Here is a 22195-nt window from a genome sequence, read left to right as displayed (position 1 = left end):
ACGATCTGCCTGCCCTCCTTCTGCTGTAACAATCCTCATGAATATTCACCTGGTCCTCTAGAGTGATGTTAATCAAAGGCCGGATAAATATTTATGAGGAGAAGCTCAAGCAGAGAGGGATAAGCAGAGAGGGATAAAAAGGGTACAGTTTTAATCAGTGTCCCCTGCCCTATTAGCCCATGTTAGCAGGTTACATTTTTTTACTACCGGTTGCCTCACTCCCAATCGTTCTCTGATCTGTGGGGGGTCTCAGCAACGAGACCCTAACAGATCCAAACTTTTGACGTATCTGTTTTACATGTAAAATTATTATTATTTTTTTTAAATGACAGGGACACTTTAAAGTAAAATGTGGTGGCCAAGTACAGAAGTGGTCCTATCAGGTGGACTCAGTCCAAGTCCCCTGGCCTCCTGAGGACTCTCATCACCCAGTCTGTCATGGAAAGAGTTAATGTATTATATTCATGTTAATGGGCCTTTAATTATTGTTGCTAAGCCTGGGTAACCAAGGAAGGTGCCAGTGACCAGGTGACTTGTTAGTTACCTATGGGACCACTGCAAATTGCTTCTTTATATAGCATTGAGGAGTCAGCTTAGGGGAAGCATGAGTTTTGTGGATGCTGAGCTACAGTCAAATGAAGATCTGAGAGTGTCTGGTGTTCCTGAGGGAGACCAAGGCCTAACCACGCAGCCACACAGCCACTATCCGTGGAACCCCCTACAGGTAAAAGTCAAAGCCTGGTAAGCCTAAATACAGCGGAGAAGTCTAGTGAGCATAGTCAAGTCTGTCAAGTCTAAAGTCACTGCATAATTGAGTACAAGTCCCAGTGAGCCCACAAGTCTCCTAAAGTTCACTGGTCATCTCCTTGGGCCTAAACTGAGCTGTAAAGACTTTAACATCTGTCTGCCTCAGTTATGCTGGCGTTGTTCCATAACCTTGCATAGGAGCGATTATTTGCTCTGTGCCTGGCCCAGGAACCAGCGGCCATACTTTGGGTGGTGTAGAGGATAGCCATGCCCTGGTATCATGAATACTAAGGGTTTTAACATCTGCCCTTCATCACACCCTTCACCACAAAAATAAGGCATAGGTTCCAGATGGCATCCACCCCAGAGTTCTTAAAGAACTCTGATCTTTTATTGCTGCACCTCTGACTTATCTGTATAATCAATTCCTTTAAAGAGAAGATGTCTCTGATAATTGAAAAATGGCCAATGTTGTAGCCATCCACAAGAAGGGCAATAGAGAAGAAGGTAACAATTATAGGCCCTTTAGTTCGACCCCTGTAGTAGAAATACACAAGAAATACAAGAAACTGTCCTAAAATAGATCACCTAAAAACCAACAACTTGTTAAGCCAAATTCAACATGGCTTTACTCAGGGCAGATCATGTCAAACTAAGCTTAATGATTTATTTGCTTATGTCACAAAAGTGTTGGATGAAGGTGACATTGTGAATATCAACTATCTGGACTTGATCCCTTACTATATTTCAATAGATGATAGATAAGCTATTGAAAAATAGTCTTAAACTCTGAACAGTACATTTTAGACTGGGTAGAAGTGGTGAAACACCAGTTTCTGGCTCTGAAGGCCGCACTGCGGGAGGATATATGGGAGGGAAACGATAATATGGAGTCATTATGGGTAGAAATATATAGAGATGAAAATAAAATTAATTCTGATAGGGGTTTGCTATAAGCACCCAAATAAAATGGTAGACGCAGAAGATCAATTACTGAGGCAAATAAACAAGGCAGCAAATCAGAATGATGTGATAATAATGGGGGACTTTAACTCCTTGGTGACGGAGGGTGTACCTATACGCCCTCAGCCCACTCCCTTTCTATAATGCTGGGCCATGCCGTGTCCCCGTGTCATAGCGGGTCGGGCCCAGCCTCTAACAATGGCCGGGACCCGTGGCTAATAGCGCGCGGCACTGATCACGGTGCCGAACAGCTGTAAAGACAGCAGGTGGGTCCCTACCTTTCTCCATGCTGTCCGATCGCCGAATGATTGCTCAGTGCTTGAGATCCAGGCATGAACAGTCAAGCGACAGAATCATTGATCATTGGTTTCCTAAGAGAAACCAATGATGAATGTAAAAGATCAGTGTGTGCAGTGTTATAGCCCCCTATGGGAGCTATAACACTGAAAAAAAGGGGGAAAAAAGTGAATAAAGATCATTTAACCCCTTCCCTAAAAAAAAGTTTAAATCACCCCCCTTATGGATTTTTAGCTGCAAAATTTAAAGGGTTATGATTTTTAAAAGGTAAGGAGGAAAAAATGAAAGTGCAAAAACCCCAAGGGGTTAAAGGGATATTCCAGGATTTTTTTTTATTTGACTATGCTACAGGGGCTGTAAAGTTAGTGTAGTTCATAATATAGTGTCTGTACCTCTGTGTGATGGTTTTCTCACAATTTTTCTGTGATTTTCACTCCAATATTTATTTTTTATCAGCATACAAAATGACTGTTGTCTCAGATTTTTCCCAGGTTGCAATGCGGCCGAGACCTGACTCACTAGTCAGCTGATGACAGGGAGTCTGTCTGCTTCAATGGGTGGAGGGATCGCTTGGTAGGAGAGAGATCAATCTTTAACTAATGGAACAGCTGTAGGCACCCTTTTGAATGGATGCAGCTCATTTATGCTTCAATGGGTGGGGTGGCTGATGTGGGGGAGGGAGGAAAATGGAATTGGGGGATTTGTAGTCAAAAAAAAGAAAAGTCAAACAGGAAATACAAGTTCACAAAAAGCTAGCCACAGTGTTATGGTAATCTCACAACATAGCCATTTAGCCCCAAGACAAGCGCAGATCCTTCCTAAGCATGTCCATTACTGTCTGCCAGGTACGTACTAAAATCACCTTATGGTGGATAACCCCTTTAACTATCCTGATATAAACTGGGAGACTGAGACCTGTGAATCTCATAAAGGAAACAGGTTTCTGACTGTAACTAAAGACAATTATCTGTCCCAAATGGTGCAGGGTCTTACCAGAGGGGGCGCTCTACTAGACTTAATATTAACCAACAGACCTGACAGAATAACTAATGTGCAAGTATAAGGACACCTAGGAAATAGTGATCATATATAATACATTATAGCTTGTTCTTCAATAAGGGAACCTCGCGAGGGGCCACAAAAACAATGAACTTTAGGAAGGCAACGTTTGATCAACTCAGAGAAGCCCTTAACAATTTAAAATGGGATAATGTCCTCAAAAACAAGAATACTGACACTAAATGGGAGACTTTTAAGAATATTTTAAATTCTCACTATAAGATATATATATATATATATATATATATATATATATATATATATATATATAACTTATGGGAATAAAAGGGTCAGGAATAAAAGAAAACCAATATGGATGAATAAAAATGTTAAGGGGGCAATAAATGACAAAAATAAAGCATTTAAACTACTAAAACGGGATGGCAGTAAAGAAACATTAAAAGGCTATAGAGAAAAATGTAAAATATGTAAAAAACTGATAAAAGCCATAAAAATAGAGACAGAAAGAGAGTAAAACTAACCCCAAAATGTTTTTTTTAACTATATAAATAGCAAAAAGGTTAAAAATGAAAGTGTTGTCTCTTTAAAAAATGATGAGGAAATTATAAACGGGGATCAGGAAAAAGCAATTATATTAATTTCTTCTCCACTGTATTCAGAAAGGAAATGCCAGGAGGTAAGGTAAACTCCCCTGTACAGGTCACTTGTCTAACCCAAGAAGAAGTACAGTGCCGACTACAAAAAATCTAAATAGACAAATCGCTAGGTCCAGATGGCATTCACCCCCGTGTGCTAAAGGAATTAAGTAATGTAATAGACAGACCCCTAGTTTTAATATTCAGGGACGCTATAGTAACAGGGACTGTTTCTCAGGACTGGCGCATGACAAATGTGGTGCCAATATTTAAAAAGGGGTAAAAGATGACCCCGGGAATGAAAGACCTGTTAGTTTAACCTCCGTTGTATGTAAATTGTTTAAGGGTTTTCAAAGGGATGCTATTTTGGAGTATCTTGATAAAAATAAATGTATGACTCCATATCAGCATGGCTTTATGAGGGATCGGTCCTGTCAAACTAACCTGATCAGCTTTTATAAGGAGGTGAGCTCCAGACTGGACCAGGGGCAATCGCTGGATGTCGTGTGTCGTATTTCCAAAGCATTTGATACGGTGCCACATAAAAGGTTGGTGCATAAAATGAGAAGGATTGGGCTGGGGGGAAATGTGTGCAGGTGGGTAAGTAACTGGCTCAGTGATAGGAAACAGAGGGTGGTTATTAATGGTACTTATTCTGATTGGGTGACTGTTATTAGTGGGGTACCACAGGGGTTAGTCTTGGGTTATGTTCTATTTAATATATTTAATAATGACCTTGTAGAGGGGTTGAATAGTAAAGTAGCAATCTTTGTAGATTATACTAAACTCTATAAAGCGGTAAACACTATAGAGGACAGTGCTCTGTTACAAATGGATCTGGATAGGTTGGAGGTTTGGGCTGGGAAGTTCAACACTGATAAATGTAAGGTAATGCACATGGGGAAGAAAAATCCAGGTTGGGATTATGTATTAAACGGGAGAACACTTGGGACGACTGACATGGAATAGGACTTGGGAGTCTTAGTTAATAGTAAATTTAGCTGTAGTGACCAGTGTCGGGAAGCTGCTGCCAAGGCAAATAAAATCATGGGGATCATCAATAGGGGCATAGATGCCCACGACAAGGAAATAATTCTACCGCTGTACAAATCACTAGTCAGACCACACATAGAATACTGTGTACAGTACTGGGCACCAGTGCACAAGAAAGATATAGTGGAGCTGGAGAGGGTTCAAAGACGGGCAACCAGAGTAATATGGGGAATGGAAGGACTACAGTACCCAGAAAGATTATCAGAATTAGGGTTATTTAGTTTAGAAAAAAGAAGGCTTAGGAGAGACCTAATAACTATGTATAAATATATCAGGGGGCAGTACAGAGATCTCTCCCATGATCTATTTATATCCAGGACTGTATCTATAACAAGGGGGGCATCCTCTACATCTTGAGGAAAGAAGGTTTCTACACCAGCACAGACAGGGGTTCTTTACTGTAAGAGCAGTGAGACTGTGGAATTCTCTGCCAGAGGAGGTAGTCATGGTGAAAGAATTTAAAAGGGGTCTGGATGCATTTTTGGAGAATAATAACATTACAAGTTATGAATTCTAGATCTGTGTGGACGGAGGGTTGATCCAGGGATCTATTCTGATGCCATATTTGGAGTCAGGAATGAATTTTTACCTCTAGTATGAGTGTTCTTTGCCTTCCTCTGGATCAACTCAGTAGGGACTCATTAGGGTTATAGGCTGAACTTGATGGACACTCTTTTCGACCTTATGAACTATGTTACTATATTTTATATATATATATATATATATAAATATAGGAGAGTATTTGTTAGTACAGTTCGCCTATTTTCCCGTTACACAAAAGTATCAAGTACAGTTGATGTTCCTGGAAGTCTCGCCAACATGAAAAAAGGCTTGGCTTTTCTTGAAAAGTGGTAAATAAAATGAAAACTGCATTTCAATGTTTTTAAACAAAAAGTAATGCTTTTAGAGAGGTAAAATATTCTGTCCAAAGAACCTTCTGGCTGTTCTTTGTTAGCTAAGACTTTTATCAAGGGATATACAGGGTACTGAGGTATAACCAATAGGGAGAGAGGACAGAGGGTCTGTTGAAGTGCCGGAGGCAAACAGTGGTAACCACCCATTTAGTTTGAGAAAACTGGCGTGTGCACTCGATGTGGCAAGATCTCTGGAGCACTGCACTGCCACTGTGATTTCTTCTACTACTTGCTGAGCTAAAAAGTTATATAACAGGTCATTTATTGGTACTGTGTTGAATTTTTTGGCACAATCGGTGAACAGAAGTGGAGTTGTGCAGGGGAAGACTAAAAAAGCTGCACTACACCACCTTCATTCTGGAAATCAGTGGGTGTCCCATCAGTTGAGCCTCCACAGATTAGGAAATGTTGGCATAAGATAGAAAAGTTGAAAAGGCAGAAAAACCTTATGTTGTGTTCTGGTATATAAAGAAACAAGTGCTTACCAAAGATGGAGCAAGCAGACATTTCCCCGTGAGTTTTACAATACTAAGCAACCAACGTCCATCTGTTTATGTAGTTTTAGTATTAACAACTGACTACACACTTTCTGTAAAATACATTTTACTCAAAATAAAGCCATCCAATGACTTATCTCTGCGATTCCTTAGAATTCTGGATTCTGTGTCCTCCCAACTCATTGTGGAAAAAATGATGTTAGAAAATGTTTCACTTGATTTGGGTTTTGAAGTTAATGTGAAAATAAACATTGTACAATAATATTTGTAAATGTTATCAAGTTAACTGCAGGATTTAAGATAAAATATATGTGGTTAAAAAAGCAATGATTTACTTTCTGACAGGCGGCCATTTAAGCTGGTCATTGGGAACAGGATATCAAGGTTAATTGAGATTAAGTAAACATATATGTTCTGAAGTAAAGAAATACCCAATAATGAAAGTGATATATAAATTATATTTTCAACCTAAGGGTGCGTTCACACGGAGTAAATGAAGAGTAATTCACGCTAAAAAATTTACGGGCGGAAAAAAAAAAAATTTTCTCGAAAGAAATTCGCAGGAAATTTGTGCTCAATTCATGCAGAATTGCGCTCGGAATTGCGCGCGGACATGGGGGAGAAAGAAGTGAAGGGTTTTTCAGCCATTTCCACGCAAATTGCACGTGAATTCCGCGCAAATTGCCCGTGAATTCCGCACGAATTCTGCAAGAAAACGATGTCGGGCGGAATATTTTTTTACCATTGACTTCAATTGATTTCTGCTAGCGGATTCCCCTTAAAGAATGAACATGTTCTTTCTTCAAGCGGAACGGAATTCAGTGTCGGAATTCTGCTAGCAGAATTTCGTGTGAACAGGACAGCAGAAAAAACATTAAAGTCAATGGGCAGAGAAGATATGCATTAGTTTGTAGCGGAGAATTCAAGAGGAATTACTCGAGTAAATTCCTCTTGAATTACTCAGTGTGAATGCTCCCTAAATGAAATAAAGGTGCAGGTGCACATCTGCTGTTTTTAATGCAAAAAGGAAACAAACACAAAAGATAGAACAGTTCTCTGCAAGTACTAGGGTATATGCAAACATTACTATATAAGGATTGTTTTGAATTGCACTAATGCTATTTTTACTATGCTTATAAATGTGAGGTTATTAGTAGATATTTTTTCTGAAATTGTATAAGCCCATCCAGCATGACATGGTTACCTCAATTACCATATATACTCGAGTATAAGCCGACCCTAATATAAGCCGAGGCACCTAATTTCACCCCAAAAACCCAGGAAAAGTTATTGACTAGACTATAAGCCTAGGGTGGGAAATACATCATCCCCCCCTGTCATCATCCAGACCCCCGTCATCATCACCCTGTCATCATCCAGACCCCCGTCATCATCACCCTGTCATCATCCCCCCCCTTCATCATCACCGCCTGTCAATCCCTTCAATCAGTGGTCTTCAACCTGCGGACCTCCAGATGTTGCAAAACTACAACTCCCAGCATGCTGGGAGTTGTAGTTTTGAAACATCTGGAGGTTCGCAGGTTGAAGACCACTTCTGGGCCTTCTTCATCATCCAGACCCCCCCCCCCCCTTTAGTTTTCTACTCACCTCCCCTTGGTAGGAAGGAAGGGTGAGCTGGTCCGGGCCATCTATGCTGCAGGGACCGTCCGGTGGGGAGGGTTAGTCATTCCGGACTGTCCATCTTCACCGGGAGACCCTCTTCTCCGCTCCGGGCCTGGCCCCGGACTAGTGACGTTGCCTTGATGACGACGCACAGGGACTTTCATGCGCAGGTACCTCCCTGTGCGTCGTCCTCAAGGCAAGGTCACTAGTCTGGGGCCGGGCCCGGAGCGGGCCTCCCGGTGAAGATGGACAGCCCGGAACGACTAACTCTCCCCACCGGACGGTCCCTGCAGCGTAGATGGCCCGGACCAGCTCACCCTTCCTTCCCACCGAGGGGAGGTGTGTAGAAAACTAAAGGGGGTCTGGATGATGATGAAGGCTGCAGTGGTCTTAAAACTGTGGAGCTCCAGATGTTTCAAAACTACAACTCCCAGGGCCCCGAATGTCCAGGGGCCCCGGGCCCCGTGTCACTGTCAGGAGTGGGCTCCATTTTACAAAGGGGCCCCATCACTGTCAGGAGCCGGCTTCATCTTCCGAAGGGCCCCCTGTTAGTGTCACGCTGCCTCCGCTATGTGCTGGCGGGCGTCGTCGTGCCTGAACACACATTAGATACAATGCGCTGTGCTGCACTGTGCTGCCTGAGGCTGGGCCCAAATCCCCTCCCACCTTCCCCTCACCTCTGACCTTCTCCTCCGGGCTCCGGCTCCTCCTCCCCCTCCCCTCTGGGAACGTCATAGCAGTCCAGTCCGTGTCCGTCCCCCAGTCCCAGGCTCCAGCGCGGGGGCTGCTGGTAACTGACGTGTGCGCCGTCACGTCTGTTGCCAGGCAGAGACTGACGTCAATGACGTCGCCAGCCCCACCGGAGAGGAGCCGGGCAATTTACAAGTTAGTGGAGCCGCTGCCACACTACACCGCATAAAAAAATAAGGGTAAGGGGGTCGGGGGTGTATGGCTAGAAACTAATATATAGTGCAGCAGCAGCTGCATAGGATGTATCAGGGGCCAGGCATGCTGGGCATTGCAGTCACTAACTGCAACTCCCAGCAGGCCCTGATACAGCCTATGGCTCTCCAGCTGCCCCAAAACACAACCTGCAGCATGCTGCACTATATAGTATTATATAAATTATACTATATAGTGCAACATGCTGCAGGTTGTGTTTTGGGGCAGCTGCAGAGCCATAGGCTGTATTAGGGCATGCTGGGACTTGCAGTTACTAACTGCAATGGCCAGCATGCCCTGATACACAAACACCCTATTCAGCTGACCAAACCTTTTGGGTTAGCTGTATCAGGGCATGCTGGGCATTGTAGTTAGTAACTGCAACTCCCAGTATGCCCTGATACAACCTATGGCTCTGCAGCTGCCCCAAAATTACAACTCCTAGCATGTTGCACTATATAGTATTACAGAATAAGTTATGGTGCAACATAATGGGAGTTGTAGTTTTGGTTTGAGGCAGCTGCAGAGCCATAGGCTATGTTAGGGCATGCTGGGAGTTGTAGTTTGTCAGTAGCTCACTGCAACTCCCAGTACTCCCTAACGCAAAAAAATTTTAATAAATGTAAATAAGCCCATTCCCTAATAATTATCCCCCTTTTCCCATTTTTCAAATAAAATAATGTAAACAATTGTATGTCCTGGTGCGGCGGTACTTATCGCACAAGGACGTACATTTACATCCTGTACATGATGGCGAGCACCGGAGTGGTGCTGATGTCATAGTTCCCGGCTGCTATCGGGCTGCTAACCGCCGGTAATGGCGGACATCAGCTATTACGCTCATGTGCGCTATTAACCACTCAGATGCTGTAATCAATACAGATCACGACATCTGCATCAGTGCAGTCAGTAAAATGGATGCTGCCGCGGGGATCCGATCATCCATATTGGCGGACGGAGGGCCTGTCACCTGTCTCCGTCTGTCTCCAGGGGTCTTATGCTTTGGTCCAAGATCGAGCAGACCAAAGCAAACATTGACATATCATGCCACATTGACATATTATGCAGCATTATTAGATCTGTCATTTTTTGTAAGTGCGTTATCTTTTGTAGGTATTATAATTTAAATGCAACCAATTTCTGGTGCAATATGTGTAAAAAAAAAAAAAAACTCCTAAATGACCTGTGCATGATTTATTATGAGTATTGTTGTCATGACGCCATGTGTTCCATGTACATGAGTAAGTCCCTGTACAACGCAATGTGCAGAGCTCTGAATGTTCTTTTTATGGCTCTGCTGCTCCTCACCCAGGCCTACTTATAATAGATCTGGGTGAGGAGCAGTAAACATAATAGAATATTATAATTGATGTGATTTGTTCTCTACACAGCTTTGCTGCTCCGTCACTTGCCACAACCGTCCGCATTCATATACAGGGAGAGAGCCTGCGATCAGAGACAGGGTGCTTCTGTAGCAGAGTCAGATATTTGAAGGTACTATTCATGACTGTGTAATCCGTCAATGGTGATAGTATTAGAGTTTTTATTCTATATTTGTTGCCCTGGGGCTTTCTATTTAGTGTAAATTAGTAGAGCTATGTGCAGAGCTGTGTGTGTTCTTTATATGGCTCTGCTGCTCCTTACCCAGGCCTACTTATAATAGCCCTGGCTGAGGAGCAGTAGAACTATGTAAAAAACATAATAGGCAATTATCTGTCATGGGATTTCGTAGAATCCAGTAGCATGGATTTCATGGGAATTGCATAGGTCTGATGTGGACGCAAGGATTTTATGCCTGATGGATCACTGTGGGCCTGTGCCCCGAATGTTTTAGGTCCCTAGCAACACCCCTGAGTAAAGCACTACAATACATACACTAATACATACACATGACACACAGATAACCTAGGTGTCCAATCTGCGTCCCTCCAGCTGTTTGCAAAACTACAATTACCAGCATGCATCCCAAACTGTCTTTGGCTGTCCGGGCATGTTGGGAGTTTTAGTTTTGCAATAGCTGGAGGGCTACAGACTGGTCACCTTGGATGCATAAGGGTGCATTCACATGCTAGTAGCTTGCAGCGGGTTTCCCGCTGTGGGAAATCTGCTGCAAGTTACGCTACCATTCATTTAAACGGGTCTGCCAGCATTGAAATGAAAGGTAGTGTACGGGTGCATTCACACCACGTTTTGGCCGGTACGGGACCGCATATGGCTGGGGAGAGAGGGGAGGGGCAACCACACGCTGCCGTATGTGGTCCCATATCTAATGCCTTGTCTGCACTGTCTACACTGGATTTTTTCTCGATGAAAAATTCATAGTTGAATTGATTTTGTTATATTTTATTTATTCCATTTGTTTAATGTTATTTAATTAAAGCATATTTTCATGTAGTTGTATGTTTTATTTGGCTAAATTGAATAAATGCGCCTATATTTTTGGTAGAATATAAAAAAATTTGGGGCCCCATTTTTAGGTTTGCCCAGGGCCACACTTTGTCTAAAACCGACCCTGATGCCCAGACAGCCGTTGGCTGTCCGGGCATGCTGGGAGTTGTACTTTTGCAATATCTGGAGGTCCACAGGTTGAAGACCACTGAAAGGGATTGACAGGTGGAGAGTTCACTCGAGTATAAGCTGAGGGGGGGTGTTTTCAGCACGAAAAATTGTGCTGAAAAACTCGGCTTATACTCGAGTATATATGGTAAATGGGTCCCTAGCATAGTAAACTGACTCACCTCTCTAGTGGACATAGTACAACAAAATGAACTCTACCTAGATAGGAACCAGCTCTATTCTGCTGTAACTAAAAAAAGGCATTCACTAACCCAGATTGTCCAGAAAGAAACAAAGCTAGCACAATTAAAGTGCAATAAATGTTCTGTAGTGCAAATCCTGACTGTCAAAATACGCAGTGGCACTGTGAGCACTATTATTTATAAATGGGGGGTTCTTAGCACATATTTTGATCAAATTGTAAGAGCCTATCTGCTACAACCATGCAAAATAATACTAATACTCATCATAACAATAAATTGGGTCCCCAAAAGAAGCAGGACAGAATATGTATGCCTTTTGAAGATTTAGAAGATTAGTTTGGAGTCATGAATTAGTTTCAATACCTTCAATCTCAATGTCTCTGAAACATAAATGGAATGAAAGTCCATACTTTATTTTGGAAAGTTAAGGACAAATCATCTGGTGGATGCAAAAGAATTGCATCAGTCTCAAATGCTTCCTTAGAAGCATCTTCTTCTTTTGGAAATTGTAAAAAATATATTGGTCAATGCAAGGGAAGAGTCATTGGGGAATAGTCTAGATAACGTTTCAGCCCTACCATTGTAGGAACCAGGCCTGTAAGACATCGCAATGTTGAATCAGTTACTGAACAAGCTCCAACACGCTTGGCGGAGAGACAAGATTTTGGCAAACCTGACACATTCTAGATTAGGTAACTTTGCTGCTCCCATAGACAATGAATGGAGCGACAGTCTGTGCACTGCTCCTCCATTCAGAGACTAGTTCTGTTCTTATAACAGTTGGAGTCCCAGTAATTGAGTCCCCTGTCATCAGATACTATTCTCTATCCTATGTAGGCTTTGTGTCATTTTAGCCCATAGCTATTAACTTGTGAGGAATAGAAGAATATGTATGTTTTACCACAGAACAGAAAGAAACAACGGCCCTCATTTACTATTCTAAACCCGATTTGTTTTGTTGTTTTTTTTTTGTCGCATCTTTGTCTGCCAATCTGCGACACAATGCGACATTTTTTCCCAACAGACCCGATGTGGATTCTCCCAAACCCAAAAAAGGGGCGTAACCCGACATTTCTGAGCTTTCCCACGTATTTATAAAGGTTTCCAACCCGAATTTGTTGAATTGTTGTGGATTTTTTCCCGACAACTCAGAGGAGTTGGAAACCAAAACCAACAAAACCCACGAGCGTCAAACAGGATGCGACATAATAATAAATACCAGGGGGAAAAAGCAGTCGGGTAAGAAAGCAAGATAGACTTACAATCCGATTTTCTAAGTAAATGAGGGCCAATATGGATACAAGTATGAGGATGCCCATGCTAACTACTAAGTTCAGGTGTTTAAAGTGTCACTGTCACTTATAGAAACTTTTGTCATGTTGTCCAGATGAGTCAAAAGTTTAGATTGCATGGGTCTTAGTCCTGAGACTCGCTGTAATAGTGAGTTATGAGCTGGTAAAGCACCGATCCAACTGATGCACTTCATTGTATTCTATGGAGCATATCAGTCGGATAAGATGGCCAGGGACGCCAAGTTACGGACAACGGTAGCTTTGCTGAGGGTAAACAGATCATACAGTCTATGCAGTACAGCCAATATACCAAGGAGGTGACCAGTGACACAGGGGGACCTCGCAGGCTTGCTGGGACTTGCAGTATGTAGAGACACTTTAGTGCAGGTCACGGTGACTATATAGAAGACTTGACTGACTTGACATTTGACATGAAGATGACTTTGAGCTTACTTGAGCTGACTTGTGGCTGCAGACTTTAAGCTTGAGGCTTCCAATGCTCTGGACACACACACACTGAGATGACTGCACTGGACCACAGCAGGAGCAAGAACGCTGGAAGAGAGAGATTGTAGCTCCACCCTTGCTTTTATAGGAGTGTCTAGCAAAGAGCCCATTGGTCACTTGGGGGGGGGGGTCACCTGGTCACTAATGCCTCTTGGGTAACAATCACATGGTATAATATTTAACCCCTTAACGACGCAGGACGTATATTTACGTCCTGCGCCGGCTCCCGCGATATGAAGCGGGGTCACGTTGCGACCCCGCATCACATCGCGGCGGTCCCAGTGCTCATCAACGGCCGGGACCCGCGGCTAATACCGATCGCGGCAATGTGCGGTATTAACCCTTTAGAAGCGGCGGTCAAAGCTGACCGCCACTTCTAAAGTGAAAGTGAAACTATCCTGGCTAGTCAGTCGGGCTATTCGGGACCGCCACGGTGAAATTGCGGCGTCCCGAACAGCTTACAGGACACCGGGAGGGTCCTTACCTGCCTCATTGGTGTCCGATCAACGAATGAGATCCAGGCAGGAGCAGTCAAGCGCCGATAACACTGATCACAGGCGTGTTAATACACGCCAGTGATCAGCATGAGAGATCAGTGTATGCAGTGTTATAGCCCCCTATGGGACCTATAACACTGCAAAAAAAAAAGTAAAAAAAAAGTGTTAATAAAGGTCATTTGTGTTCGGGGTCTCAAATGCGTACCTACCTAAAACCTAACCACATAATGAACTAGCTAACAGACAGTCTGAGTTGTGCCATATACTGTCGTGGGTAGGTATACCTAAATAAAATAGAGGGCATACCTTAAAAACCAAAAAGGTTCCTGAGAGATGAAATGAGTTAAATAAGGGGGGGGGGGGGGTGTCGGGTGGGACATGAAGAACCCGCGGCGTATCGTGCTAGTGGCGCCACAGGTTCTTATAGTGATAACCCCGCCCCCTCTCACAATACAGGCTAACATTCGCTAGCCTTCACACTTGTGTTCGGGGTCTCAAATGCGTAGCGTACCTACCTAAAACCTAACCACATAATGAACTAGCTAACAGACAGACTGAGTTGTGCCATATACTGTCACGTGTAGGTATACCTAAATAAAATAGAGGGCAAAACTCCAACATTTAAAAAAAAATGCTTTATTAACAAACTACTACCTAAGGATTTAACGTGAATATGTATGATGAATAAATGACGTAGTAGTGAGTGCCGTCCCACTAACAATAACAGTGGTGGACCCCCACTAGCTCCTAGACGTGCGAAAGGAAAGCTTGAAACACTGGAACTGGGCGCCACTAGTGGGGGATAGGAAAATACCATACGAAACAACCTGACCGGGTAATGACGTTTGCAGCTATACGATTTGGACGCGTGATTATCTGTGTTCCCACAAACTGACGTAATTTCGACCTAGCACCTGTATGTGAATTCCCCCAGAAGCCATAATCACCTGAGAATAGAGCGGCCTTTAACGTTAAGCTGACCTGACATCCATATCGAGAATTAGGAGGCGTCTGCTGACCGTCTAACCAGGCCAGCTATCAAGGCTTGATGGCTAGAGGGCTTTTTAACTTCCATGTTATAAACACTTTAGAGCAGCAACGCTGGCATGAGACATATCCAAAGACACCTTGTCAGGTGAGATAATGCAACCTGATACTGGAGGCCTGACAGATATACCTTGATAGTATGAGCTAAATGCAGCAAATAGTGCCAAAACCCAATCAATGCAAGTAGGAATGAAAATGATATGTAAACAGAACCAACCAAGCCCGTATGCACAATCCCAAGTGCTAAACACGAAAACTCAGATGACTACCTGGTCGTCAACCTAAAGCCGCCTTAGGTTGTAACTAAACCGACCTGTGGACGTGACAGGCAATGAAACCACTTATGCAACCGGCAAGATTGTGAAACTCGATCCCTATCATCGACAACCTGACGCCGAGACAGGCGAAACCTCAACAGAAATCAAGCTATTTCCTTGTATGCATGTCCCAACTGCTAAATAAACATGCGCAAACATAATGACATCGTCAACCCGAAGTCGTGTCGGGTAATGACTGAACCGACCTGTGGACGTGACAGGTCTAGCCGAAATGGAAAACTCCACTAAATACATATCTAACATTATCACTATCAACTTGAAGCCGAGACCATTCATAACCACGAAGTGACCTATTTAGGGAAATAAACTATACATCTGAAGCCTAACCCAACAGCTAACTAAACGCAACATATGTAATCACATTGTCGCCAACCTGAAGCCGTGTCAGATTGTATTCGGACCGACCTGTAGACGTGACTGGTCAATCCGAAATCGAAAGCCTCAACCAAGGTAACGAATGTACCGAACGAACATAACAACAATTACCGAGTATGAACGCTATAAGCATATACCTACCATAACTCCCTGACACATATGCTGAATATGACAATATGAACGTGAGCCCGGCATAACCAACCAGACCATGTGTACATCAAGAACACTAAGACCATAGATCCAAAACAGACACCATGACCGTAAACTATAAGCGCCTGTACCGCACAAACTATATGACGTGAAGCTAGAATGAACTGCATGAGCGAGCGTATGCACGTTTGAACAAACTATATGAACAACTACCCAGTATCACGCATATACCCAGTACAAACTGTATGATAGCATGACGCCCTGATGCGTAATACTATACATGAATATCTACCAACGCTGACTACCCCACTGCACCATATCTATGAAACACTACTTTTAGCAAACCAAGCTGTCAGAACGTGTGGTCAGAGGAGATCATCAACACTTATACCCCAGAGAAACTAAGACTGAATGCCCTAATCCCACAATCTGAACGAATAGCCAAACACACAATATAAATGTACACCCTGAACAAACTATGCGACTATGTACAGCGCAAACTATATGGGCGTATGCACAGAACACACTAAATGACAGAGTGGCCTGAACCAGTATAGGATAGAGTAGCCTGAATAACCTAAACGAGTGAATGACCTGAACAACTTATGAGTGCGTGTGCCAGGACAACGATATGAGCAAGCGCACAGCACAAACTAAGTGCGTATGGTCAAACAAAACCAACCACCGTATGCATAGAACCAAAATATAAGCGTAACTGCAGAACAGACTCAGTGAGAGTAAGCATACAACTTAGACAAGTATATGCCCTGAACAATTAAAAGCACAAACAAACTACACGCACAAATGTCCAGGACAGACTAACTAACATACGCATGGAACAAATTGTGAGCGTATAACCAGATCGATTTATGACTGCAAGCATGGAACCAATTGCTTGAGCTTATTCAGGTAACAACTAAGTGATTGTAAGCACAGGACTATAAGAGCATGTGCACCTGACAACAATGAGCGTATACCCAGGACCAATTATGAGCTTGTGCCTAAGACTAACTAAGTGTGTGTATGCCGAGAACGAACTATGAAAGCACAGGATACCTCTATTACCGAATACACAGGATAAACTGTATGCGAAAACGAACTATGAACGTGCCGAGCCCAAATTATGCTCGTATGTGTAAAGAAACTATATGAGCTAATGCACCTAATAACTAAGTGAGGGTCAGCCCGGAACAGCTAAAATGCGTGTATGCAAAGGGAGAACTATCTGGCGTATGTCCAGATTAATGCTATGAGCGTATTTACAATACAACCCTATGAGCGCACGTACCGTGCAGCGACTGCACAGCATAAATGCTACGCCCGTATGTATATATTATAATTGCTACGAGCAGATGCACAGTATGAATATTATGGCTACATGTGCCATACCACCAGCGTGCCATGCAGCATCACTGCTACTGCACAATGGCTACGAGTGCACGTGCAACAACAAACACATGACACGCCCCTCCTATAAATGGAGGGCCGTGTCGAACCCAATAAATAAAGAGTAAATATGTAGAATGTGATCGTATGCATGGTTTAAATTATAGGAGCGTGACAAATTGTATGAGCGGGTGCATCCAACAACTAAATGACCGTCTGTGTGGAATGATTATAGGCAGTGGCGTTGCTAGGGTTGGTGTCACCCTGTGCGGTAGAAAATGGTGTCACCCCATACCTCCCCCCCCCCTCAGTAAGTTTTAGCCTATTGTGACAGACACCACTGTTGTAGCGCATTGTGAGAAATTCCAGTATAATACTCAGATATACCAGTTGCCACAGAATAGGAAAGTGTTAAAGAAGTTTTCACCATTTAAATATACAGCTCACAGAATTACTTAAAGGGGTACTCCACTGGAAAACATTTACTTTTATATCAACTGGTGCCAGATTTTTAAATTACTTCTATTTAAAATCTTAATCCTTACAGTACTTATCAGCTGCTGTATGCTCCACAGGAAGTTGTGTAGTTCTTTCCAGTCTGACCGCAGTGCTATTTGCTGACACCTCTGTCCATGTCAGGAACTGTCCAGAGCAGGATAGGTTTGCTATGGGGATTTGCTCCTACTATGGACAGGTCTTGACATGGACAGAGGTGTCAGCACAGAGCACTGTGGTCAGACAGAAAATAAATAAAAAAAGAAAAGAACTTCCTGTGAATCACTTATACAGCAGCTAATAAGTACTGGAAGGATTAAGATTTTTAAATAGAAGTAATTTACAAATCTGTTTAACTTTGTAGCACCAATTGATAAAAAAAAAAAATGTTTTCCAGTAGAGTACCCCTTTGAGCAGTGGTGAGGTTATGCTGGGAGTTGTAGTTTCACTGACCTAACTGTAGAACTGACAAGCGACTACAGCTCTGATAGGACATAGAGAGGAGAATACACAATGACATCAGTGACTACAGGTGACGTCTTCTCTATAGTCTTCACTTATCTAATTCAGATGGTACATACCGCCTGGTCCAGCTAAAACTTCTGTCTGTAGAATGTGACGCCCAGACGTCTCCTCACTATGTCAGCGCATTCTGATCCTCTATATGAAAACAAGTATTATTATAAACCTGCCAGACACTGTATCCTCTAAATATAATACTACTATACACTATACTCTTTGATTATAAACCTTCCATACACCATACCAACTGAATATAATACTACCACACACTGTACATTCTGAATATAATACCAACACAAACTGTACACTCTGAATATAAATCTGCCACATACTGTACCCCTGAATACCGCCACACACTGTACCCTCTGAATATAATACTGCCACACACTGTCCCCCCTGAATATAATACTACCACACACTGTACATTATGAATATAATACCATCACATACTGTACCCTCTGAATATAAATCTACCACATACTGTACCCCTGAATATAATACCGCCACACACTCTACCTTCTGAATATAATACTACCACACACTGTACATTCTGAATATAATACCATCACATACTGTACCCTCTGAATATAAATCTACCACATACTGTACCCCTGAATATAATACCGCCGCACACTGTACCCCTGAATATAATACTACCACCCACTGTACCCTCTGAATATAATACTACCACAAACTGCGCCCTCTGAATTTAACGTTACCATACAGTGCACCCTCTGAATATAATGCCACAACTGCAGTAACACCCCTCAACATCCGTTAGCTGATGCTATTACCACGGGAGGGGGGTTTTGGTGGTGTTGCTAGTGGATGATGGGGGTGCTACTACTGGGGGGGTGTTGCTGGAGGATGATGAGGGTGCAACTGGCCATCCCCCCTGGCAGTATCATCCATCATCCCATCATCCATCCGCAGGATCATCCTCCTGGCAGGAGCACCGCCATCATCCACCATCAGGATCTGCTGATGGAGGTGCTACTGCTGGGGGGGGGGGTGTTGCTGGTGGATGATGAGGGTGCTACTGCTGGGGGGGGGGGTGTTGCTGGTGGATGATGAGGGTGCTACTGCCAGGGGGGGAGCATTAGGTAGGCAGCAGTTCCCCCACATTAGGTAGCATATTTTCCCCACGTTAGGCAGCATAGATTCCCCACATTTGGTACATGTTCCCCCACATTAGGTAGCAATTTCCCCACATTAGGTAGCACAGATTCCCCACATTAGGTAGCAGTTTACCCACATTAGGTAGCATAGATTCCCCACATTCGGTAGCACAGATTCCCCACATTAGGTAGCATAGACTCCCCACATTTGGTAGCACAGATTCCCCACATTAGGTAGCATAGAATCCCCACATTAGGTAGCATAGACTCCGCACATTTGGTAGTAGTTACCCCACATTAGGCCACAGGTTCCCTTGCAGGTTCCCCACAATGGGTCAAAGTCTCCCCACATTAGATCACTGTTTAACCCCCCCACAAAAAAAAACACATACAACACAGAGAGACACACACAAACACAGTCAGAGAGACACAAACTCACAGACAGACACACACACAGAGTCACAGTCACACAGTCACACACACACACACACACACAGAGTCACACACACACAGTCAGAGAGACACACACTCACAGACAGACACACACACACAGAGTCACAGTCACACACACACAGAGTCACACACACACAGTCAGAGAGACACACACTCACAGACAGACACACACACAGAGTCACAGTCACACACACAGAGTCACACAGTCACACACACACACACAGAGTCACACACACACAGAGTCACACACATAGAAAATAAGGCATACTTGGCACACCATAAGGCCTCCTACATAATTCCAATACAAGAAATGATTGTGGGCAGGGGTGTAGCTTAAAGCTCCTGGGTCCCCCTGCAAAACACACACACAGTCACATACACACACAGAGTCACATACACACAGAGTCACATACACACACACACAGAGTCACACACAGTCACATGCATACACACAGTCACATACACACAGAGTCACATACACACACACACAGACAGAGATAGCAACAGACAGACACACACACTCACCCATCCAGCGCAGCGATCCTTCTCTCCTGGCGCCCTGCGAGTGACGTCACTGACGTCCCATGCGGTGGTGCTGACGGAGGGGCGCACAACGGCGATGAAGGCCGGGGGGCACCTGACGGACGGGCGCACAGCGGCGATAAAGGCCGGGGGGGGGGTGGCAGCTGACGGACTGGCGCACAGCGGCGATGAAGGCCGGGGGGGGGGTGCTGTCGGACTGGCGCACAGGGGTGTCGGTGTAGCTGGGGGGGGGGGGTGCTGCGCCACTGATTATAGGAGCGTTGCACTGAATAACTATATGATTGCATGTGTGGAATGACTATGGGAGCGAGTGCATTGAACAACTATATGACCTTATGTGTAGAATATTATTGTAGGGACATGTGCACGGAACAACTAAATAATTGTAAGCGTAGAATGAATTATGGGAACGTGTGCACAGAACAACTACATGATTGTAGGATGAACTATAGGAGCGTGCACAGAAAAACTATATGTTTGTATGCGTGGAATAATTCTAGACCCGTGTGCACCAAACTGCTATATAATTGTAGACTACGTTATAGGCGAGCGTGCATGTAAACATCTACATGACTGTATGCGTGGAATAATTTATAGGAACTTGTGCATCGAACAACAATATGACTGTATGCGTGAATAACTTATAGGAACGTGTGCATAGAATAACTATATGACTGTCTGTATAGCACCAATTTATAGAAGCGTGAGCACAGAACAACTATATAACCATTATGTGCTACGAGTGTGTGTACAGTATGAATGCTATGACCGCGTGTGCAGTATAAATGCTATGACTATGTGTTCAATATAAATGCTACGACTGTGTGTTCAGTATAAATGCTATGACTGTGTGTTCAGTATAAATGCTACGGCTGTGTGTTCAGTATAAATGCTACGACTGTGTGTACGGTATAAATTCTACGACCGCGTGCACAGTACAAATGCCACGACCGTGAGTACAATATAAATGCTACGACCGTGAGTACAATATAAATGCTACGACCGTGAGTACACTATAATGCTACGACCGTGTGTACAATACATGCTACGACCGTGTGTATAGTATAAATGAAATGACCGTGTGTACAGTACAAAGGCTACGACCGTGTGTACAGTATAAATGCTACGACCGTGTGTACAGTACAAAGGCTACGATCGTGTGTATAGTATGAATGCTACGACCGCGTGTACAGTATAAATGCTACGATCGTGTGCACAGTGCAAAGGCTACGACCGTGTGTGCAGTATAAATGCTACGATCGTGTGCACAGTACAAAGGCTATGACCGTGTGTACAGCACAAAAGCTGTGATTGTGTGCACAGCAACACCCACTGTGATTTAAGATTAACCTACCTGCATGACCAAAAAGACCGCACCATGAAAACATTTTTTATTTTTTTTCCTACCGGGAGGAACCGAATGTGAACACCCTGAATTACCGTAGCAACCGTAAGGGGCTACGAGGGAATGACATTTATGACCAAACACACTCCTGCCCTGACATGGTCATGCGACAGGTGCCTGAACGAGTCCTGCCCCTGGAGTGTGCTAAAGTCCCAGTGTCGACCTATCAGACTTGCCGTGAGCAAGCCGGATGAATTCCACTTACCCCACGGTTTGCCCCCGTACCAATTGAGCCGCTATTCTTGCGGTGCCGTGACACATGCGCCCTTGTGGTTGCCGTAGCCGTGTGGGGCGGCCACTGTGGAGTGAGTTTATAACATGCAACATTGAAAATAACCATCAGGGCTGGGCTGAATAGAGGTTTCCCCAAGCTTCGGCTTACCTCCAGAGCTAGCATACCTTCTTACCTCCATCAGCCCCAGCCCCCTACCCGATACTGCTCAACGCATGGAAGGAGATCCGGTCAGCTGACTCACCGGTCAGCTGATCAGTGGTCACGTGGAGAACCTGCGGCGTCTACACACACTGTGCCGTATCGCCGCAGTCTCGTGCCGTGCCCATGTAGTGGCCCACCGTAACCACACCGCTACTAAACGTGCCCCCAAAAATGTATAATG

General features: G+C 43.9%; 1 protein-coding gene across 4 annotated transcripts in view; it reads left to right on the top strand.

The window, feature by feature from the left end:
* Window positions 1-22195, top strand: part of NR1H4 (nuclear receptor subfamily 1 group H member 4) — a 133359-nt gene that overhangs the window by 21868 nt on the left and 89296 nt on the right. For 2 of the 4 annotated variants that reach the window (XM_056574614.1, XM_056574613.1), the window contains exon 2: window positions 10083-10185. The exons of the other annotated variants lie outside the window; for them this stretch is intronic. The gene's annotated coding sequence lies outside the window, so the exon portion shown is untranslated. The remainder of the gene's footprint in view (window positions 1-10082; window positions 10186-22195) is intronic. 4 annotated transcript variants of the gene reach the window in all.

This window comes from Hyla sarda, chromosome 4 (assembly GCF_029499605.1).
Source record: "Hyla sarda isolate aHylSar1 chromosome 4, aHylSar1.hap1, whole genome shotgun sequence".
NCBI lineage: Eukaryota > Metazoa > Chordata > Amphibia > Anura > Hylidae > Hyla > Hyla sarda.
This window is presented reverse-complemented; position numbering and strand designations above follow the sequence as displayed.